Source organism: Mastigoproctus giganteus, chromosome 7, assembly GCF_048544385.1.
Source record: "Mastigoproctus giganteus isolate SK-2022 chromosome 7, ASM4854438v1, whole genome shotgun sequence".
Taxonomy (NCBI): domain Eukaryota; kingdom Metazoa; phylum Arthropoda; class Arachnida; order Uropygi; family Thelyphonidae; genus Mastigoproctus; species Mastigoproctus giganteus.
The window spans coordinates 119,507,843-119,532,985 of NC_143581.1; the positions used below are offsets into that span (position 1 = coordinate 119,507,843).

A 25,143-nucleotide genomic window follows, 5' to 3' on the forward strand; every position below is an offset into this window, starting at 1 on the left:
TAGGTTAGGTGTCACTTTACAGGTGCCCTGCCACTATTTTTACTACAAATTGGAGTGCCACCACTACCAGTTAAGTAAAAAAGACTTAGAGACACTTTTTCACATCCCAGTAACTAAATAAAATTGACTAGTTTCAGATTTCAGTATTGATTAGAACTCCGGTCTTATCAAGTCTTATCTTGATTAGAACTCCGGTCTAATCAAGAAGCGTGTGCTACGCACTGCTGCTCCTTCCCACCTGGCTACTGAGGCGCCTGCAGCAGAAGGTTAAAAGTGTAATTAAAGAAATAAATTGTAATGTAGCAATCATGTTATTTTGCATAAACCTCTATACATCATATCCATTAGAACAATGATAAATGAAAATTCAGAATTTATTTAATTTTTAACTACAGAATTGGAGTCCTATTATTTATTTTCAGCCTTTGTTTACTTCTTTGTACATAATTTTATAGAATTTCATTTAATTTCTATAAATTTAATTTTATAGAAAAATCTAGGCCCACAGATGGATTTTGATATTGAACTCCAAAATGAAGCCAAATTTTATTTAGTTACCATGATTGTTTTGGAGCCAAACGATACCAACTGTTCTTTGCAAACAAATAAACTAATTAAAATTAAAATAATAAACTAACTAAGAAAAATGATTTTATTAAATCTTTCTTGACTGTTTCGTTATCACAATGTTTTAAAGTGACACATCATAACAATGTAAAAATTATAAAAAATATGATAAAAACTTTTTTTTATTTTTTTTTATTTCTCTTGTCATGAAGTGATATTCATATATTATGTGCATTTAATATTTGATCCAGGTTACCAACATGCTTGAAACACACAAACCTTTTTCAGATAATGTTACCTATTGAACATTATCTGAAAATTTGTTGAGGATTATTTTAATAAGTAGAAATAAGTCCAAGTTTTGCAGCAAAATGAAACATCTGCATGAATAAAATAATGCATCTGATAACTAGATTTAACTGAAGAACCTAGTTAAATGGTATCAGAAGTTCGATACTATTTAAACTGCCACATTTGAAAAATTGCTTATTAAAATAATAAAACAATAACTCTATGGATTAAACTGGTTGGCATCAATCAATTTCCTCCAAGAAATAATTTTGACAGAGTCTTGTAGGAAATATGTTTAAAAACTTAGATATGTGCATAAAAAGTTCTTGTCACCCTCAGCTTTCAAATATTGTAGATTAATGACCGAAAACCAACCTGTAGTTGGTTTAATCCTTTTTTTTCATCTATTTTTGTTATTCTCTCTAGAACATTCGGGAGAATTCTAGAGCATTTGGGAGCTTTCTGTAACATTTGAAAAGGTTCTAGAACATTCTAATGATGTTATGAGCGGAAGAAAAGACGGGATGTTTCAGGAAGGTTCTTCCAGAAACATCCCGACTTTTCTTCCGCACATAACAGAACCTTTGACAGAGTTCTATAGAAACACTGAGCCTTCTAGAAACTTCTCTACTGGTATATACATGAGTGGGCTTGTGCACCAAACAAGCATTTTCATATTTCAAAAAGTGTGCGTGTTTCAGAGAGCAAGTTGTGAACAAAGAAAACAAGTGTTGTGTGCATAAGTGTAAATCGTAAACTGTGTGTTTAAATTAGAAATAGAAATCTACAATTTCTTAATTGTGTTTTTATGTGCACGTACCTCAACTGTACGTGAAATATCCTGTGTTCTTGCCAAAATAAGCCTGATAGCTTTTGCTACATTTGCGGAGAAGTGGTATTAAAATCACAGCTAAAGCCACTGTCACAACTTATTGAAAAAGCCCATGAACTCTATTTTGGATGTAAAGCCAAAGATCAAGATAAAGTATGGACTCCAAAGATTTCCTGTAGCTAGTGTTCAAGGACATTAAGAGGCTTAGAGGTAGTCATAAATCAATGCCTTCTGCTGTTCTGAAGATATGGAAGGAACCTTGAGACCACATAAACGATTGTTACTTTTGCACGACCAATATTTCTGGTTTTTTCTGGGAAATCCATAGAGTATCCCAACATACCTTCTGCTCTAAGGCCAGTTCCTCACAATGATACAATGCCAGTGCCACCAGAAACTTATGGATTTGAATCTGATTCAGGATCGGAAAAGGAGTCTCCAGAAGATGACGAACCCAGAACAAGTACAGAGCCAGACTTTTCAACTCTTGTTACTGTAAAGCTGCATCTAACCACTCAGGCAGAATTGAAAGATTTGGACCTCTTCATATTCAAGGCTGAACTACTAGGATCACTGCTTTAGCAGTGGAATTTCCTTGAAAAGGGTGTCAAAGTGTCTTTTTTTGGAAGAGGCAATCTACCATAATGACCTATTACTCCATGGACAGTGCTTTGGTTAATTGTAACAATGTCCGGAAATTAATGAAAGAGTTACATCTGGAGTATATCCCCGGGCACTGGAGGCTTTTCATTTATAGATTAAAGCTCAGAATTAAAGCAGTTTTACTACATAATGGAAACAAGTATCCATCTATACCATTGGCTCATGCAGTTCACATGAAGAAAATGTACAAGAACCTACAGGTTCTTTTGCTGAAAATGTGGTATGAAGAATACAAATCGCATATCTGTGCCGACCTAAAAGTGGCAGCTTTGCTGACTGGATTGCAAGGTGGATACACAAAATAATGCTGCTTGTTATGTGAGGGGGGCAGCTGAGCAAAGGATTGCCACTACAGGATAAAAAAATGGCCAGACTGTTCAGAAACTGCACTAGGCCAAAAAAAATGTAGCAAATTCCCCTTTGATGGACAAGTCAAAAATATATTTACCTCCATTAAACATCAAGCTAGGTTTGATAAAGACATTTGTGAAAGCGATGGACAAGAAAGGAGAATGATTTTCCTGTATGAGACAAAAGTTTCTTCAAAAACGTCTGCCGGAACTTTTTAGGCAATGAGAAGTCAAAAAATTGTTGATGAGCTAATTTTAGCATACAGAGTTGGGATGTAACGTGTTGTTAAAACTTCATTTTCCACATTCCCATTTAGACTTCTTTCCTGAAAACTTGAGAACTGTCTCCAATGAAAACTGTGAGTGGTTTCACCAAGATATTTCTCAAATGGAAAAAAGATACCAGGGAAAATGAAGTCAAATATGTCGGCAAACTACTGCTGGAATCTTGTACAGGAGACACCAATGGATGATTATAAAAGGCAAAAAATGACAAAATAAGTGTTTCATTATCAGATAAAACTTTTGTAAATAGAATAAGGTTAATAAACCCACTGTTCAATATTTAGTACTGTTCGTAACATTTTCTTAAAATATATGAAATCTTTTTTACTAGAAACATAGTTTTTGATTTTAATCCCTCCCTTAAAATTGGTTGTTACAGTAATATGGTTGCCATATTTGAATTTAGCAATGTCAAATTATGAGAATCGCCCTGTGGCAATGAATTTTAACAGGGAAGGAAAAAAATGAGGGGTTTTTTTTTGCTGACCAGTTTAATCAGCTCAAGAGTATTACTCCCTCTGGAACATGCTGCTGTAGAAAAACAATCACCCAATAAATCCACATGCCTTGATCGATTGTGAATGTCCAAACCTCCAATTATATAAATATCTGGAAAGTTAAAATCCCCCATCATAAGACATTCTGATTTGTTGGCCCCACTCTATTTTTCTGCACAGTTGTTCGCTGTATTCAGAGTCATTAGGCCTATAACACATTCTAATTGTCATATTTGCTTTCCCAGTGCTTATGTCATACCAAACAGTCAATATAGCATTGCCCACCCATACCAACTGGAAGCACTGCCTTGGATTTTATGAAACTCTAATTAAAAGTGTAACCTCCCCCCCCGACCTTGTCTGTACTGGATAATGGTCCAGCAGAGAGTGCAATAGGCCAGGCAAGAAAGCATTTTCCAACAGCACTTGTGAAGGAACAGCCAATAATATCCTTGACTTTGTTTTGGATGTCATCCTTGACGTCCAAATGATCACCAAGCTCTCACTTCTGAACAAACAAACACTTGCAATGAGAATAACACATATGTATCTCCTGATACAGAACCCACTTCATAATAGAAGAAGAAACTAATGCACTCAGAATAACCAAGGAAACGAAATGCACTGGTCATGACTCAATCGAACTAGAAATAATAAAATTCATGCCAAAAAGCAGTCTCAGTACCTGCTGCATCTCTTTCATAATTGTCCAAGGAAAAGAATATTTCCCACCATCTGGAAAATTAAAAACCTGCTTGTTTGTTAACAGGAGAGACTGCTTCTACAGGGATGGGATACACTTAAATAGAAAGGGTGCAAGAATATTTTCTGATGCTATCGAGGCAGTGTTAGGTGGGTCGGAAAACTGCTAGCTTGGTGGAGGTTACATGGACTAATAGATTAACAGTAGCCACTGGCAGAGGTGAAAGTGATTCTTGCACTGCTTCCACTGGAATGAGCAGCAGCCTGAAAAACAAGATGCAGGGTATTTCAGAGACTGCTGGGAGTCATTGCGGTACAAGTAAACACATGGGTTCTGTTAGGGTAGCTAAGAATAGGAACAGGTGCATGTATATTTCCATGGACACAAATGCTAGGAGTTTGGTAAATAAATTTGATGAATTTCAGGTGTTGGTCAAAAATCAAAGGCAGATAATATTGGGATATCAGAGACATGGTGTCACACAGATATTAGCATTGGTAGAGGCATACGATGCAAGAAAGCAAGCTTATGCAGCATTAGCAAAAGGAAAAAAAAAAATGTCCCCATTTCACCCTTCATTCTTTCCAAATACCTGTCCAGCTCAGCCTTAAATTTATTTAGGCTATATCAAAAGGATAAAAAAAAATGTCCCCATTTCACCCCTCATTCTTTCCAAATACCTGTCCAGCTCAGCCTTAAATTTATTTAGGCTATCAACTTCCACAACATATGATGGAAGTCTGTTCCACCAATCAACTACATGCTGGCTAAAAGGAAACTTCCGCACGTATCTATCCTAAATTCAAACTGAGGAAACTGTATTTCCTCAGTTTGAATTTATGACTTCTCAGGTGATTATTCTAAGCAAGAGGAAGATTACCATCAGCATTCAGCATGCTCAAACCATTCAAGACTTTATACACCTCAATCAGATCACTTCGCAGGTGCCTAGTCTCCAGACACTGTAATCTGCAAAACTTAAGCCTTTCTTCGTAAGAGCAACCCTTCGTTCCATTCCTAATCTTGTTGCCCTTCTCTGTACTTGTTCCATCAGCTCTCCATCCTTCTTCAAATGAGGCATCCAGACCTGTATACAGTACTCAAGGTGTGGCTTGACCATTGCCTTATACAAGGGAATAATCACCTCCTTATCCCTGCTAGAAAAAATTCCTGTATATCATTGACAAGACACCATGAGCTACTCCTGCAGACCGTTTGCACTGCTCAGAAAATTTAATATCTGCCTGCACAATTACTCCCAGGTACTTTTCATTCTCTACCACTGTCAGTGTAGTACAACAGAATTGATACATTACTCTGGGGTTACTGCTTCCCATATGTAGTACTTTACATTTATCAATGTCAAACTTCATTTGCCATCTCTCAGTCCATCTGCTCAACTTTTCTAGATCCTGTTGCAGCAACAGCATACTGTCATTAGTGTCCTTAACAACTCTGCCAACCTTCGTATTATCTGCAATCTTGGACATTAAGCCTGATATACCATCATAAATATCATTTATAAATACAGAAAACAACAACAGACCCAACACTGAGCCCTGAGGGACTCCACTAATAACATTAGTCCATGAGGAGCAGTGTCCATTGATTACCACTCTCTGTCTTCTCCCACTCAACCATCCCTTTATCCATAGCAGCAATTTGCCTCCAATGCCACACTGCTCCAATCTGTGCAGCAGTTTTCCATGTGCAACAGTATCAAATGCTTTTCTAAGATCCAAATATATGATTTCAACGTTATTCCCTGCATCCAGTTCTTTTGTGACCACATCATAGTATCCAATCAAATTGGTCAGACAAGATTTACCCTTAACAAAACCATGCTGTGTCCAAGCTATAACTGAAGTCTTGTCTAGATGATCCTGCAGTGCTTCTTTAACCAGTGCCTCCATTAATTTTCCTGGAACAGAAGTTAAACTAACATGTCTATAATTACTTGTGTCGTCCTTTGATCCTCCTTTCTGAATTGGGGTCACATTGCACATCTCCAGTCCACGAGTACTTCCCCTGAGTCCAAGGAAGCTCTCATAATTATGGCTAAGGGTTTACTTCCATTGCTGCCTACTTTAATATAACTGGATACATCCCATCCACCCCAGGTGCCTTTTTTATGTTTATCTTCAACAATTTCTCTCTCCACTTTCCTCTCAGTTATTACAAAATCATCTAGCTCACTTCCAAAGTTTAATTTACCTCTGGCATTCCCCTCCGTGAATAACTTCTCGTGTGAATGTAGATCAAAATACTCATTTAGTTTGTTAGCCACTTGAGCAGGATCATCAACAGTTGAACCATCAAGATCCAGTGGACAAATCTTATTTATCCCGTTCCTTCTAGAGGTTACATAGGTAAAGAACTCTGTTGTTTTTCTTTGCATCCTTTGCCAAAGATTTCTCATAATATGCCTTTGCCTGCCTAATCTCCTTTTGACTTCATTACAGATCAGCTTATATCTATCATAGGCTTCCATGTGACCCATTAATTTATGTATCCAATGCATTTTTCTTCTCTGCCCCATGTCTCATTAGTTCATCTGATATTCATTTAGCCCTAAACCTTGAACAATATTTCTTAGTTCGTATGTAAAGCCTAGTAGCTTCCAAGATTAATTCTTTGAATGCTTCCCATTTTGAATTTGCTGTTGGTAACACCATCAGTTGATCCCAACGTATAGAATTTAAATACTGTCTCAGACCTCCATAGTCGCCTTTCTGAAAGCAAAAATCCTTCCCTTTACCCCCGATGGTAGTTACCTCTTTGAGTAAATCCCACTTGGGCACACTGTGATCACTGCCACCTAGTGGTTCCTTTATCTGTAGATTCAAAAAAATTCTTATCTGCAGAAGTTAGCAATTACTCAGCATTTAAATTATATACAACCAATTTTTATCTAATTGGAAATACAATTTTAGCAACTGGAAATACAATAACAGGATGTACAGCAGATATGAATATAACTGTGCACAAATTGAACTGGAGTTTTGGATGGAACTAACTGTGACATTCATTATTTTTATTTTGAATAATGTTAGCACATTTATTGATAAATCAAGTTTAGACAAAGGACAAAATTTTAATTACTATGGGATGAAGGATTTCAACCCTACAAGGATAATTTCACTGACACAATCTCAGCAAAAATATTGACATCAGAAGATTTAAAACAATAATCCAACCAAGGAAAAGAATAGAAAACTCACAGGTCATCCTATTTTGCATTTGTTAATGCCAAACATGAGGCTAAGAATGGCCACGAGAAAAAGGCTCCATTGGAGAAGAGATGAGAAGAGATCATCACAAAGTTGTGTTCTGAGATGCCCAGATGACACCTCACCTTGACACTTCACACCTGGAAGGATTTTTTTGTGAGAAAGATGAAAAAGGTTGTCTGGTTAGTGGTTGAGTGGTTAGGATTGTTCAGTATTTTTTGGTAGGAAATGAACTATGTGCGAGGTCATTAGTAATTGCCACAGTTTCAGAACCTCAATCAGCTGGGTCCATGAGGCTAGAACACAGAAGTTAGCAGGAGTTGTGGACATTAAAATCACCACAGAAATTTACCTCACTGTAAGAAAAGTTCAATTGGAAAAGTCAAGTTTCAAAGAAATCAAGTCAAAGAGTTTCAAGTGATTAGTGAGATTGAGAGGTTAATAGAAGCAAAAGATTAATTTGACAAAATGGGGTAGAGAGATTTTAAGCCAGAAAAGACCTAAAAGACCATTGAATCAAAAGAAATACAGTGAATAATTAAGACAATTGAGATGAGCAGTGATGGAATCAACTAATAACTTTAAAAAAATGGGGCTTGACAGACTAAGTGGTAATGAGCATTACTGAGATTGGAAGTGTTATCAAGTATATTTATGAAATGAAGTAGGAAGCGTTTGGAAGATTTAGATCTTTTTCACAGAAGTTTGATTTCTATTAGTTTGACTATTCATGATATATTCAACAGTAAGAAAAATTGGGGAAGACACGTATTAAGTAATAAAATTTTTAGATATGGCATAAACAAGAATATCATTATTATTGTAAAAACATTTTCTCCTTTTATGGGCTTTTTTTCTGCCCCATGATGGGCATGGGTACCAAGTCCGGGTGAGGGGGTTGTGTCCAGTTACTATTATTATTATTCCTACTGATCAAGGAATTCTCTTATTATCCTACAGGTGTTCAGAACCGTGACTTTCTGAAGTTCCACGTACGTGTTCACTGCAAGGTCTACTGCTGCTAGGCTCTTTGGCACCATGCCAGCAGTTGAACACAGTGATCAGGATGGTCATTATGCCACATTTCTTTAATTTCCTGTCTTAGGTCTGTGTATCTCCTGATCTTTTCCTCATAGGTTTTCTGAAATTTGATGCTGTTGGGCACTGCTATGTCGATCAGGTAGGAAACTCTTTCCTTCTAGTTAATGAGGATTATATCTGTTCTGTTCTATGGGATCATCATGTCCAATCACATGGCATGGTCCCAATATAGTTTGGGGTAGGGGTCTCCAGTATGGCCTGGGGTCATATTTGCAATATGGTACACTTTCTTTGATCCACTGGTATTTTTGCACTAGCTTTTGATGTATTCAACAGGAGACCTGGTCATATCATGGGTAATATGTTTGGTTAATCACCCTGCATTCTGCAGTAAAGTGCTGGATTGTTTTTGGGGCCAGACGGTATCATCAACATGTGTCACCTGTCACTCTGGTGTCCTTTATGATGTATTTCCTGTAGTTCCTAGTGTTGATTACTTGGTCTTTGATGCCAAGCATGAATCCTTTGGTCTTGGGGAAGAGCTTCCCATTTGTGAGCCAAGTTTTAGAAGATATATTATCTATGTAGTCTTAATGGAGTAATAGTGGTTTCAGCCCTAGAGTGCCTTCTTTGTCCATCTTTCTGAGTTTGTGTTTTTTTCTATCTGGGTAGGAATGTCTGGTCCATTATTATGGCAAGGCCTCAGTACAGTTTGTGGGTTGGGCTACCTATATGATTGACCACTATGTCAATCATATAGGTAGCCTTTTCCTTCTCATCAACAAGGGTTATGTCCACTCTGTTGTGCAGGATTGTCTGATGCATTATTATGGCACAGTCCCAGTACAGCTTGTAGGTTGGGGTCTCTAGTACTGCCTGTTCTTCATACTTGTAATACAGTACACTTTCTTTGATTAACTGGTATATCCTTGCCAACTTCTGATGTTTAATCCTGGCTACCTGGTCATGTCGATACCGCTAGTCGGTAATGAGAACACAGTGGGTGCATACCGGTGTCTCTCTCACCTGTTTCTAAAGAGGCAATCACAATAGTAATCCTCCTTTCAGCCCACCCTTGAATCTACAGTTCTGGTTGCTGATTATTTTTCTTTTTCAACAAATTTTGAAAATGAATAAACCAAGCCTGGCTTAATCCGTCGTTGCCTTTTACTTATATATATTATTTATTTATTAGACTTAACGTCTTTTTCATTTCTTTGAGGTAGAGCTATTCGTGGTAGATTATTTTTAAAGATTTAGGTTACTCAACTTTTTTAAAGCATCCTGAAAGAAGGATGTTTTAATTCCTTTAATAGGTAGAGGTTATAATGTAAAATAAATTAATTCATTTGTTTAATTTCCCCGCAATCTGCAACCAGTAGTTCTTCTTACAAGGGAATTAAGTCCTGTTATAGGTAATTAATCGTGCAGTTTTTTTAGAGGGTCATGGGTTGGGAGCAGTGATGAGCAGGTAAAAGGGAATTTTTTTTTTTTTGGCTGGTGCAGCATAAGCCTCAGGCTTCCCTGCACCATATGGCTAATAATAATAATAATAATAATGATAATAATGTCTACAAGTGTACCATGGGTGATCACTTTGCATTCTGCGGCAACATGTTGGATAGTTTCTAAAGCCAGGTGGCATCGTAGAAAATTATCATCCGACACTCTGGACTCTTTTACGATGTATTTTCTATAGTTTCAGGTGTTGATTACCTGGTCTTGGATGGCGAGCATGAATCTTTCAGTCTCGGGGAAGAGTGTCCCACTCGTGAGCCATTTTTATCTATGTGGTCTTCATGGAGGTCATCGTAGTGTCCTCTTTGCCCATCTTTGAAGTTTTGCTTGTTTCGTCTGGGTGAGAAGATTCCTCGCTTAGGATAAGAGAGGTATGCAACTTGTCTATCTTCCTTATGGCCTGGTAGATTGCTACAGTGTTTTTAAGGAAGTAATCCTTCAGGACAGTTATCAATATCTTCTGTTGCTCGATGAGGTCTATAAGGCCCCTTCCTCTTCCTTTACGAGCTATTGTCAGTCTCTCAATGGCTCACTTCGAACGGTGTTGGCAGCTCTTGGTCATCATTATCCTTGTCTTTCTCATGATACCATCCAGCTTGGTGTTAGTCCAATCGCGAAGGAGCATGTTAGCACAGGAACTGCATATAGCTTTTTACGGCTTTAACTGTGTTCCCTACATTCAGCTTTGCTTTGAGCAGGCTTATGAGTCTCTGATGGTATTTTTCAGTCAGTCAGGCCTTGATTTCTTTGTGCTGTAACTGCTGAGCCCGCATCATCGCAAATGGGTCCTTGAGGTTGTCAGAAACATTCTCTCAGATATGCCAGACAAGCTGTACTTGCTACCTGGGAGTCTAAAACTCTGATGGAACTGATATTCAGGTGACATCCAAGTCAAGTGGACCCAATTTCGGCCAAGTCCGGACGGTCTGTGACAACCAAATCCTCTGCTTGCACCTTTACGATGGTGGGACTGGTAGTAATCCCGGGTATAATCCCCATGCACAAGCACACTGTGAGTAACCATCCAGGTGTCAACCAACGTAAGCAGGGATTGAGGTGTGGAGCCCACACCACATGGAGGAATGCCACCTCTCTGTGTTACCAGGCAATACTAGGTGGTAGATGACTCTAATCAACCGGTCCAATACCACCACTTTGCATATTGGAGGCTTGAAGTGGTGGAACCCATGTTTAGTCTCCAGAGCTAAGTTCCGGTGAACCCTTCCCCATGTCTTCCATCATGCAGTAAGACTAATGACTTTTCAGGTTATAATGAACATCTAGGAGAGATCCAATCTTCCTTACAATTCGAGGGTACAGCTCTAAAACGGTGTTCGCAGGCTGGCCTCTAGTTAGTACATCGGACAGAACCCATTGGTAACGCTTCAGGGGGCTTCCGGATCAGCTAGTGTATCATCTACTAAATCAAAAAATTTCATTACTTCATACAGCATGTTTCCCCCCCCCACACACACTTTTTCTAACTATTGAATACACCATTAATTGTCAAACTAATAGAGCAAGCTTATATGCAAAAAAGATCTAAACCTCCCAAACACTTCCTGGTTCATTTCACAAATATACATGGTCTCAATTCTAATCTCAACAATATCCATTTCCACTTGCAGTGTGCCAAACCCCATGTACTTTTTCTGAAAAAATTTCAGTTATCGGTTGATTCAACTACTGCTCATCTCAGTTGCTCAAATTATTCATTGTATTATTCATTTTGCCTCAAAGATGCTATTTGTGCATATGCCCATTCCAATATTCTCTGTCAGAACTTCGTAATTTAGAATCTCCTCTTTTCGATCTTCTCTGGCTTAAAATCTCTCTATCTTATTGTGACAAATTCATCTGTTGTCTCTACCTTTCTCCCAACTCCACTAATCACTTGGAGCTCTTTGACTTCCTCTCTTTTCAACTTGACTTTCTCCAGTCGAACTTTTCTAACAGTAAAGTAATTTTCCTTGGGGATTTTAAATGTTCACAACTCCAGCTGCCTTCCGTTTTCTAGTCATATCGACCCAGCTGGTCGAGATGCTGAGGCTTTTGCAATTACTAATGACCTTGCACAATTGTTCATTTACCTACCAGAATACCGGAAAATCCTAACCATACACCCAACATACTTGATCTTTTTTTTTTTCTCACAAACAACCCTTCTAAGTACACGGTCGAAGTGAGTGGTTATTTAGGCACCTCAGATCACATTTTGGTGATTGTTTCTTCTTCCATGGAGCCTTTATCTCATGGCTATTCCCAACCTCATATTGTTTGTCTTTACAAGAATGCAAAATGGGATGACCTGCAAGATTTCTTTTCTTCTTTTCCTTAGTGAGATTACTGCTTCAAAACTTCTGATGTCAACATTTGCTCAGATCGTGTCAGTGAAATTATTATTGAAGGAATGGAATCTTTTCTACCACACTTCACTTTAAAATCTCTTCCTTTATCTAAACCTTGGCTTTCGAATAAATGTGATAAGTTCAAAAGAAGAACGTTGTATATCGTAACTGGCTTGTTTCCAATTCTTCAGTTTCATTTTCTGCCTACACCAAAGCTCGCAACAATCTTAAAGCAGTTATTAATCAGTCCAAACTGGATTTTGAACAGGATAAGAGTAGAAAACTTGCTCCTAATAGCAGCACAGCATTCTTCTCTCTTGCCATTGGCTGTAACTTTTGCCCATCTCTGCTCCCACCTCTGTCAAAACCGAATGGTTCTGTTGTCACTTCAGGCAAGGTAAAGCTGATCTGTTAACATCCCATTTTTTTTCCAACTCGTGTATTAATGATCTTGGTAAAACACACTCCACAATTCGCAACACACTCCATTCAATGCCTCCTGTGGTCTTCCATCAAAATAATGTCAGAAGGATTTTGATGAATCTTCACACTAAGAAAGCTGCAGGTCGTGATGAGATTTCTCCACTCATATTCAAAACCTGTGCACCTCAACTTACTCCTGTTCTTTGCCACCTGTTTTCACTTTCTTATTACAAAGGTGTTTTTCCTTCTGCTTGGAAATTTGCTCATTTCCAGCCAGTTCTTAAAAAGGGTGACAAATCCTTCCCATCCAACTATTGTCCCATTTGAATTACTCTCTTCTACTCTTTCTAAAGTAATGGAGAAATCAATTAACCGACAACTCTTAAACTACCTAGAAACCTTCCATCTGATCAACAATCGCCAATATGGATTCCATCAGTGTCGATCCACTGGTGATATTCTGGGTATGTTACCCATTTACAGACAAATTCAATGGAAAATTTCATTGAAACACAACCAGTTGCTCTTGACATCTCAAAGGATTTCAATCATGTTTGGTATAAAGGTCTTCTAAACAAGCTTCCATCTTATGGTTTGCCAAGTGTTTTTAGTAATTGGTTATCCAGTTTTCTCTCTGATCACTGACGGAGGGTGATGGTAGATGTCTCTCTGTATTCTAACTTCTCCATTAACGCTGGTGTCCCCCAAGGTTCAGTTCTTTCCCCACTCTTTTCCTCTTGAATATTAATGATTTTCTTCCATTGACTGGAAATCCTATCCATAGTTTTGCCGATGATAGCAAATTGCATTCCACTTTCCATTTTGAGAATCCTTGCCCTGCTCAATCAGCTTCAACATCTCTAATATCCGCTACCAATTCCTTAAATGCGGATCTCCAGGTAATTCTCCAGTGGGGTAAAGACAGCTTAGTTGATTTCAATCCTTCTAAAACTCAGTCTTGTGTTATCTCTCGTAAAAAGGATTCTTCTGCTCCTTTGCTTATATTTGGTGACACTCGATTTCTAGACAAAATGATATATCTCTTTTGGGGATTACCCTGACTTCTAATCTCTCTCTTGGCACAAGCACATTACAACTATTGCTTGCTCTGCATCTAAAAACCTTGGTTTTCTCTTTTGCTGTCGGTATTACTTTTCTTTCAAACAGCTGATCACTCTGTACAAATCGCAAATCCACCCTACCATAGAATATTGTTCCCACATCTGGGGCGGTGCCCCTTAAACCTCTCTCAGGCTTCTAGATTCCATTGAGAAGAGGGCAGTTAAGTTAATTAACAACTCATCTCTAGCAGAGTCTCTCCACTCACTGTCTCACAGACGTACTGTTTCTGCTGCAGGAATTTTCCACAGATACTTCCATGGCCACTGTTCTTCTGAATTGGCTTCTATAATTCCTGCTCGCTCTTTCAAAACAGTACGAACACATACCGCCACCAGACAACATCCATTTATTGTCCAACTTCAAAGATAAAGAACCAACTTTTCATCTACCACATTTATTCATTCAACTGCCGTTTTCTGGAACAACCTTCCTTCATATGTATTTCCTGAAATACATATGTATTAGTCTACAGAAGTTCAAATCTAATGTCAACAAATAACTTCTTTCTTCTTCTCAACCTCCAACCCAAGCACAGTACTTTAGGTTCTAATACCTCTCGTGTTTGTGGTTTACATTATAAAAAAAAAAAAAAAAAAAAAAATTTATTTGTAGGCCTCTCCCTCTGCCATGGCTTGTATCTCTTTACCAGTTTTAGCATTAGCATTAGTAGAGGCATTTGATGCAAGATAGCAAGCTTATGCAGCATCAGCCAAAAAAATTAAAGTAAAATAAATAAACAAAAAATAACCACTTCCACTTCACCCCTCTCTTCGTTCGAAATACCTGTCCAGCCGAGCCTTAAACTTATTTAGGCTATCAACTTCCACGACAAGGGATGGAAGTCTGTTCCACCTACCAACCACCCGCTGGCTAAAGGCAAATTTCCGCATATGTATCCTACATCTGTCTTTCCTCAATTTGAATTTATGCCCTCTCAGGTGATTATTCTGAGCAAGAGAAAGAATCCCATCAGCATTGAACGTGCTCAAACCATTCAAGGCTTTGTACACCTCTATCAGATCACCTCGCTGGTGCCTAGTCTCCAGACACTGTAATTCGCAAAACTTAAGCCTTTCTTCGTAAGAGCACCCCTTTGTTCCATTCACTAATCTTGTTGCCCTTCTCTGTGCTCGTTCCAGTAGCTCTACATCCTTCTTGAAATGAGGCCTCCAGACCTGTATACAGTACTCTAGGTGTGGCCTGACCATTGCCTTATACAAGGGAATAATCACCTCCTTATCCCTGCTAGAAAAATTCCTATATATCATTGACAATACACCATGAGCTACTCTTGCAGCCCGTCTGCACTGCTCAGAGAACTTCATATCTGCCTGCACAACCACCCCCCAGGTCCCTTTCATTCTCTACCACTGTCAGGGTAGTACCACAGAGTTGATACGTTGCTCCGGGGTTGCTGTTTCCCATATGTAGTACTTTACATTTGTCAATGTTAAACTTCATTTGCCACCTCTCAGCCCATCTGCTCAACCTTTCCAGATCCTGTTGCAGCAGCATAGTGTCAGTAGTGTCCTTGACAACCCTGCCAAACTTCGTATCATCTGCAAACTTGGACATTAAGCTTGACATACCATCATCACTATCATTTATAAATACAGAAAACAATAAAGGACCCAATACTGAACCCTGAGGGACTCCACTAATAACATTAGTCCACGATGAGCAGTGTCCATTGATTACCACTCTCTGTCTTCTCCCCCTCAACCACCCCTTTATCCATAGCAGCAATTTGCCTCCAATGCCACACTGCTCCAATTTGTGCAGCAGTCTTCCATGTGCAACAGTATCAAAAGCCTTTCTAAGATCCAAGTATATAATATCAAATTTATTCCCTGAATCCAGTTCTTTTATGACTGCATCATAGTATCCAATCAAATTGGTCAGGCAAGACTTCTCCTTAACAAAACCATGCTGTGTCCGAGCTATAACTGAAGTCTTGTCTACATGATCCTGCAGTGCTTCTTTAACAAGTGCCTCCATTAATTTTCCGGGAACAGAAATTAAACTCACAGGTCTATAATTACTTGTGTCAGCCTTTGATCCTCCTTTGTGAATTGGGGTCACATTTACACATCTCCAGTCCATGGGTACCTCCCCTGAGTCCAAGGAAGCTCTCATAATTATGGCTAAGGGTTTGCTTACTTCCTTTGCTGCCTCCTTTAATATAACTGGATAGATTCCATACAACCCAGGTGCCTTTCTTGTGTTTATCTTCAACAATTTCTCCTCCACTTTACTCTCAGTTATTACAAGATTCTCTATCTTACTGCCAGAGTTGAATACACCTCTGGCATTCCTCTCGCTGAGTAACTCCTCATGTGTGAATGTAGATGAAATATATTCATTTAGTTTGTTAGCTACCTGAGCAGGATCATCAACAGTTGACCCATCGATATCAAGTGGACCAATCTGATTCATCCCCTTCCTTCTAGAGTTTACATAAGTAAAGAACTCTTTGCTGTTTTTCTTCGCATCCCTTGCCAAGGGTTTCTCGTAATCTGCCTTCGCCTGCCTAACATCCTTTGCAACTTGGTTACAGATCAACTTGTATCTATCATAGGCTTCTGTGTCACGTGTTAATTTGTATGTATCCCATGCATTTTTCTTCTCTGCCATATGCCTCATTAATTCATCTGACATCCATTTAGGCCTAAACATTGAACAATATTTCTTAGTTGGTATGTAAAGCCTAGTAGCTTCCAAGACAAGTTCTTTGAATGCTTCCCATTTTGAATTTGCTGTTGGTAACATCATCAGTTGATCCCACTGTATAGAATTTAAATACTGTCTCAGTACATCGTAGTCGCCTTTACGAAAGCAATACCCCTTCCCTTTACCCCTAATGGTAGTTACCTCTTTGAGTAAATCCCACTTCAGAACACTGTGATCACTGCCACCTAGTGGTTCATTTATCTGCAGATTCTTAATGCATGAAGAATCACTACTGATAATCAAATCAAGAGTATTACTCCCTCTAGTTGCCTCCCATGCTGATGTAGAAAACGATCATCCAATAAATCCACAAAAGCCTTGCTAGTGTGTGAGTGACCAGCCCCCAAATTCCAGTCAATATCTGGGAAATTAAAATCCCCCATAATAAGACTCTCTGATTTACTGGCCCACTCTATTTCTCTGTACAGTTTCCTATTATACTCATCAGAGTCATTAGGCCTATAGCACACTCCTACTCTCAATTTTGATCTCCAATGCTTATGTCACACCAAACTGACTCGACACTGCACTGTCCAGCGATGTCGCCTGGCTTCACTTCCTTGGATTTTATGTGTTTCTTAACTAATAGCATAACCCCTCCTCCCTTCCTATCCTGTCTATCCTTTCTGTAGACATTGTACTCCCCAAATTCCAGTTCTGCATTCCTTATATCTGTGTGACACCACGTCTCTGATATCCCAACAATATCTGCCTTTGATGTTTTGAGCAATACCTTAAATTCATCAAATTTATTTTCTAGACTCCTAGCATTGGTGTACACGCAAGTATACATGCACCTGCTCTTCCTCTTAGCCATCCTAACACAACCCTACAAACAATACAAGACTGCTGGGAATCATTGGGGTACAAGTACCCCAATGATTCCCAGCAGTCTCTGAAATATCCTGCATCTTATTTTCAAGGCTGCTGCTCATTCCAATAGAAGCAGTGCAAGAATCACTTTCTCCTCTGCCAGTGGCTACTGTTAATCTATTAGTCCTTGTATCCCCCCAATCTAGCAGTTTTCCGACCCTCCTAACACTGCCTCGATAGCATCAACAAACATTCTTGCACCCTTTCTATTTAAGTGTATCCCATCCCTGTAGAAGCAGTCTCTCCTGTTAACAAGTACAGACCAGGCTGAAAAAAATTCTACCCCTTGAGCCCTGCACAATCTTTCCTGGGCCGAATTGATCGACAGGGCTCTCATCATATACTCCCTCCTATCGTGTCTGGGCAGAATTGCAGACACTTTCAAATTCAACCCTAGCTGGTTTGCAGCTGGTAATTTCGACTGACTAATTTTCCCTGATGCAATTGCGGGTCTTGTATTTGTCTATACCAAATTCCATCCTGATATAATTGCTCAAATCTTCAGTGATCCAGAGTAGTTGCTTGAGTTGCTTCTCGGTTCCTGTGTAGAGCTTGATGTCATCCATGTACATCAGATGGGTGAAGGTGTACATGTTCTTCCTTCCTTCTTTGAGGTTGTATTCGCACTTACTGCTGTTGAGCATGGAGAATAGTGGGTTAAGTGCTAGACAGAACCACAATGGGCTTAGGACATCTCCATGAAAGATTTATCTCTTAAAATAATGTATTGGTGGAAAAATATTGATGGATAAATATCAATAGAAGAGAGTTTCATTGATTTTATATAAAGTAAATAAAAGGCTGCCATTGGATTAATGACAGAAATTATTACCAAATTAGAAAAGGATGGGCTTGACATTAAAAATGTAAGGGGACAGGAACAAGATAATGATGCAAAATTGGAGAGAAATATAAGGCGTACAAGGCAATAATTAAAAAAAAAAACTTTTAAAGAAATGAACTTGCCACATTTGTACTATTTTCAGCACAGTCTTAATTTACCTGTTGTACATGCAGCATCAGTAAGGTCTGGGATGATAAGTTTTTTTGCCGTTGTTCAAAAAATACTTTCCTTTTTTTTCTGGTTCCACTAGTCAATGGGAAATTGTAATGAATACTTTGGAGATTTCACTTAAAGGACATATAGAACCAAGATGGTCATCCAAAGAAAGAGCTATAAAATCTTTGTTCTTAAAAAATAGCAAAAGTTCATGGTCTTAATTAATATTGAAGATATGTCTGCAAATGCAGAACTGTCAGTATTGCCCTGTCTGCTTTTACAAATAGACTATCCATTTTTATGAAGATTGGCTATAGGGAATAAAATTCTTCTTAATATTGACTCTAAATAAAACAATACAAGCTACAACACTTTGCATACACGACTCTTCCCAATTAATAAGCAGATTGATAAAAAATCTCCAAGATATACAGGAAAGTGAATTTCAGACATTTGTGGATATGCTGCTACCACAGCAGAAAAAATGGATATACCAGTTACATTTCTAGATGAAAGAAGAAAGAATGACACTTTACAAATCTTCAGATGATTTAAATTTATCCACTGAACAACAATTTTGTATTGAAATTAAATGTGTCTTGGATGTTCTTATGAATGGCTTAAGCACTAGATTTGAAAAACTGAATACTATTTCTTGATTTTATATTTGGAACTTCACTTGCATTAATAAATATATATGACTTGCAGAAGTCTGCTTCCGACCTTGCATTAAAATACAGCAAAGATTTAAAAACATCAGATATTTCAACAGATATTTGAAATATCATGTTTTATCAATTCTGTAGGATACAAAATCTGTAACCCTTTACAACTTCTTCAATTCATTCATCATTATTGTCTAATAGAATCTTATCCAAATATAGAAATAGCACTATGAATTTTTCTTAACCTGCCTGTAATAATAAAGTCTTGTGAAAGTTCCTTTAAAGTGAGAAAATTTAAATTAAAATAATGCACCTTCATTGCATATATATAGTTAATGTTATAATGTTAAAAGGGCTAAGGTAAAGAAAGCCAACACGAGAAACGTCAGATAACTTATGCGGAAAATTAGTATCCCGACACCAGACTGTAGCAGTACTCACTCGGTAAACAGATGGTAGGTTTTATCAGTCTGGAGCCGAAATCGAGAAGGATATATTGATTGACAGGTACGCGTGGCAAACGATGAAATGATTGGTGGTGGGCACAACAGACAAAAAGCTACTCTTTAGCATTAGTAGAAGCATATGATGCAAGAAAGCAAGCTTATGCAGCATCACCAGAAAAAAAAAAAAAATAACTTCCACTTCACCCCTCTGTTCATTCGAAATTCCTGTCCAGCTGAGCCTTAAATTTATTTAGGCTATCAACTTCCACAACAAGGGATGGAAGTCTGTTCCACCAACCAACTACCTGCCGGCTAAAACCAAATTTCCGCACATCTATTCTACATCTGTCTTTCCTCAATTTGAATTTATGCCCTCTCAGGTGATTATTCTGAGCAAGAGGCAGAATCCCATCAGCATTGAGCATGCTCAAACCATTCAAGGCTATATACACCTTTATCAGATCACCTCGCTGGTGCCTAGTCTCCAGACACTGTAATTTGCAAAACTTAAGCTTTTCTTCGTAAGAGCAACCCTTTGTTCCATTCACTAACCTTGTTGCCCTTCTCTGTACTCATTCCAGCAGCTCTACATCTTTCTTGAAATGAGGCCAACAGAACTGTATACAGTACTCAAGGTGTGGCCTGACCATTGCCTTATACAAGGGAATAATCACCTCCTTATCCCTGCTAGAAAAAATCCTGTATATCATTGATAAGACACCATGAGCTACTCTTGCAGCCCATCTGCACTGCTCAGAGAACTTCATATCTGCCTGCACAATTACCCCCAGGTCCTATTCATTCTCTACCACTGTCAGTGTAGTACCACAGAGTTGATACGTTGATCTGGAGTTGCTGTTTTCCATATGTAGTACTTTATATTTGTCAATATTAAACTTTATTTGCCACCTCTCAGCCCATCTGCTCAACCTTTCCAGATCCTGTTGCAGCAGCATAGTGTCAGTAGTGTCCTTAAAAACCCTGCCAACTTTTGTATCATCTGCAAACTTGAACATTAAGCTTGATATACCATCATCAATATTATTTATAAATACAGAAAACAATAATGGACCCAACACTGAACCCTGAGGAACTCCACTAATAACATTAGTCCACGATGAGAAGTGTCTATTGATTACCACTCTCTGTCTTCTCCCCCTCAACCATCCCTTTATCCATAGCAGCAATTTGCCTCCAATGCCACACTGCTCCAATTTGTGCTGCAGTCTTCCATGTGCAACAGTATCAAAAGCCTTACTAAGATCCAAGTATATAATATCAAAGTTATTCCCTGCATCCAGTTCTTTTGTGACTGCATGCATCATAGTATCCAATGAAATTGGTCAGGCAAGACTACCCCTTAAATAAACCATGCTGTGTCCGAGCTATAACTGAAGTCTTGTCTTGATGATCCTGCAGTGCTTCTTTAACCAGTGCCTCCATTAATTTTCCTGGAACAGAAATTAAACTCACACGTCTATAATTACTTGTCTCACGCTTTGATCCTCCTTTGTGAATTGGGGTCACATTAGCACATCTCCAGTCTATGGGTACCTCTCCTGAGTCCAAGGAAGCTCTCATAATTATGGCTAAGGGTTTGCTTACTTCCTTTAATATAACTGGATAAATCCCATCCACTCCAGGTGCCTTTCTTGTTTTTATCTTCAACAATTTCTCCTCCACTTTACTCTCAGTTATTACAATATTATCTAGCTTACTGCCAGAGTTGAATACACCTCTGGCGTTCCCCTCGCTGAATAACTCCTCATGTGTGAATGTTCATGCAAAATATTCATTTATTTGCGTGGCAAGATCCAATATTCCTTACATTTCGAGGGTACAGCTCTAAAACAGGGTTCACAGGCCGGCCGCTAGTTAGTACATCAGACCGAACCTATTGGTAACTCCGTAGGAGGCTTCCGGATCAGCTAGTGTATAATCTTGCTACCTCTACTCTGCCAGATAGTGACTGGAGGGAGTCCGAGTAGTGTGTATGCGGGGGAGCATTGTCGAGGCCACGTTATGTCAAGGATCTGGGTATATTCTTACCATGTGTACGCCATATCCAAAAATTTCATTACTTCATACAGCATGTCCCACCCACTTTTCTTACTATTGAATACACCATGAATTGTCATACTAATAGAGCAGGCTTATCTGCGAAAAGATCTAAACCTCCCAAGCACTTCCTAATTCATTTCCCAAACATACATGGTCTCAATTCTAATTTCAACGATATCCATTTCCACTTGCAATCTGCCAAACCCCATGTACTTTTTCTGACAGAATCTCAGTTATTGGTTGATTCAACTACTGCTCATTTCAGATACCCAAATTATTCGCTGTATGATTCCTTTCACCTCAAAGTTGGTACTTGTGCATATGTCCGTTCTGATATTCCCTGTCAGAGACTTGGCAATTTAGAATCACCTCTCTTTGATCTTCTCTGGCTTAAAATCTCTCTATCTCATTGTGTCAAATTCATCTGTTGTCTCTACCGCTCTTCCAACTCCACTAATCACTTTGAGCTCTTTGACTTCCTCTCTTTGCAACTTAATTACCTCGAATCCAACTTTCCTAACAGTGAGATAATTTTCCTTGGTGATTTTAATGTTCACAACTCCAGCTGGCTTCCGTTTCCTAGTCACACCGACCCAGCTGGTCGAGATGCTGAGGCTTTTGCAATTATTAATAACTTTGCACAGATTGTTCATTTACCCACAGGAATACCGGACAATCCTAATCATACAGCCAAAACGCTTGATCTTTTTTTCACAAACAACCTTTCTAAGTACACGGTCGAAGTGAGAGGTCCTTTAGGTACCTCAGATCACAACGTGGTGATTGTCTCTTCTCCAATGGAACCTTTTTCTCATGGCTATTCCCAACCTCGTGTTGTTTGGCATTACAAGAATGCAAAGTGGGATGACCTGTGAGACTTCTTTTCTTCTTTCCTTGGTCGGATTACTGTTTCAAAACTTCTGATGTCAACGTTTGCTCAGATCTTGTCAGTGAAATTATTCTTGCAGGAATGGAATCCTTTATCCCACACTCCACTTTAAAATCTCGTCCTTTATCTAAACTTTGGTTTTCCAATAAATGTGCTAAGGCTGTTCAAGAGAAGAATGTTGCATATCGTAATTGGCTTGTTTCTAATTCTCCAGTTTCATTTTCTGCTTACAACAAATCTCGAAAGAATTGTAAAGCAGTTATTAATCAATTCAAACTAGAGTTTGAACAGGCTAAGAGTAGAAAACTTGCTTTTTGCCCTAATGGTAGCCAAGCATTCTGGTCTCTTGCCAAAGCTATTGGCCGCAACTTTTGCCCATCTCTGCTCCCACCTCTGTCCAAACCAGATGGTTCTGTTGTCACTTCAGCCAAGGATAAAGCTGACCTGCTAGCATCCCATTTTTCTTCCAACTCATGTATTAATGATCTTGGTAAAACACCTCCCACCATTCCCAACATGCTCCATTCAATGCCCCCTGTGGTCTTCCGTCAAAAGGATGTCAGAAGGATTTTGACAAATCTTGATGCTAAGAAAGCTCCAGGTCCTGATGGTATTTCTCCACTTGTTCTCAAAACCTGTGCTCCTGAACTTACTCCTATTCTTTGCCGCCTTTTTTCACTTTCTTATTCCAAAGGTGTTTTACCTTCTGCTTTGAAATTTGCTCATATCCAGCCAGTTTCTAAAAAGGGTGACAAATCCCTCCTATCCAATTATCATCCCATTGCAATTACTTCTACTCTTTCTAAAGTAATGGAGAAATCAATTAACCGCCAACTCTTAAACTACCTAGAAACCTTCCATCTGATCAACGATCGCCAGTATGGATTCCGTCAGTGTCGATCCACTGGTGATATTCTGGCTTATGTTACCCATTTATGGACTAATTCAATGGAAAGGTTCGGTGAAACACAAGTAGTTGCTCTTGATATCTCAAAGGCTTTCGATCGCGTTTGGTATAAAGGTCTTCTAAACAAGATTCCATCTTATGGTTTGCCAACTGTTTTTAGTAATTGGTTATCCAGTTTTCTCTCTGATCGCTCACTGAGGGTGATGGTAGATGGCTCTCTGTCTTCCAACTTCTCCATTAATGCCGGTGGCCCCCAAGGTGCAGTTCTTTCCCCCACTCTTTTCCTCTTGTATATTAATGACCTTCTTCCATTGACTGGAAATCCTATCCATAGTTTTGCCAATAACAGCACATTGCGTTCCTCGTTTATTCATTCAAATGCCGTTTTCTGGAACAACCTTCCTTCATACGTATTTCCTGAAAATTACAGTCTACAGAAGTTCAAGTCCAATGTCAACAAATATCTTCTTTTGTCTTCTCAACCTCCAACCCAAGCACGGTACTAAGTACTATATGTTCTAATACCTCTCGTGTTTGGGGTTTACATAAAAAAAAAAAAATAAAGTTTGTTAGCTACCTGAGCAGGATCATCAACAGTTGAACCATCGATATCAAACAATATCGATGGTTCAACAATATCAATGGTTCAAATCGATATGAACCATTATAATGCCAACCAATGACTACACAGTAGTCATTGGTTGGCATTATTAAGAGGTAATAGTAGCAATGAATCGTTTAAAGATGGAAGAAATTTGTAAGGAAAATAAAACGTTGGTTGATTTTTTGATGAAAACTAAATTAATAAAAATTTCGTTCTGTTAATTAAAACAATTAATTTGTTCTACATTATGTTTTTTTTCTCATTATTAAAAACAGATTTTTGGAGTTCATGAGTGTTTTTACTATATTGTTGATTTAGGTTTGGTTACGAAAAAAGGAAAGGTTTCTTTATTTTGAATTATATTTCGTAGCCTGACCTGAAATGGTAGGTTAGTAAATAATAAAAAAGGTTTTCTTATATTTTGTGACCTAACCTTAAATGTTAGGTTAGGAAATAATAGGAAAAGAAATAAAGATTCTTTATATATATATATATATATATATAGTGAATAGCTATTGAGGTGTTGACTGACATTACGATACGTGTGTATCCGCACAAGTGTCTTTAAAAATAAAAGTACAGTAATAAAAAATGAATATTTTGTTAACAAGCAATTTATGCGATTGTCCACTCATGATTCTAAAGAAAAAAGGTTAGGTTACCCCCTCCACTTCGGGAGGGGTTCAATCTCCCATGGGATTCAAGTGGAGGTAACCTGACCGCCTTTTATCACCATTATGGAAAGCGTTCATTAGGGCAAGTTACCATTGAGGTAAGTGACCATTAGTGCTTCTGAGTGCTACTAAAGTGATACTAAACAAATGTCATCAAGTGTTCTGTTCACGCACCAATCAGCACATCATTTGCCACGCGTACCTATCAATCAATATATTGCTCTCGACTTCTGTTCCAGACCGATAACACCTACTGTTTGTTTACTGAGTGAGCAGTGCTAGAGTATCAGGAGACGAATTTTCCGTGTAAGTTATCCGACGTTTCTCGTCATTCTCATGTTGTCTTTCTTTACCTTTGCCATTAAAAGTACTATATTTCGCAATATTTTGTTTCTATGATTTTATACTAGGTATACAAACGTAA

At 38.5% G+C, this 25,143-nt stretch overlaps 1 protein-coding gene across 1 annotated transcript in view; it reads right to left on the reverse strand.

Moving 5' to 3' along the window:
- Nucleotides 1-25,143, reverse strand: part of LOC150083166 (FERRY endosomal RAB5 effector complex subunit 3-like) — a 1,535,539-nt gene that overhangs the window by 1,206,068 nt on the left and 304,328 nt on the right. The gene's annotated exons all lie outside the window — the stretch shown is intronic.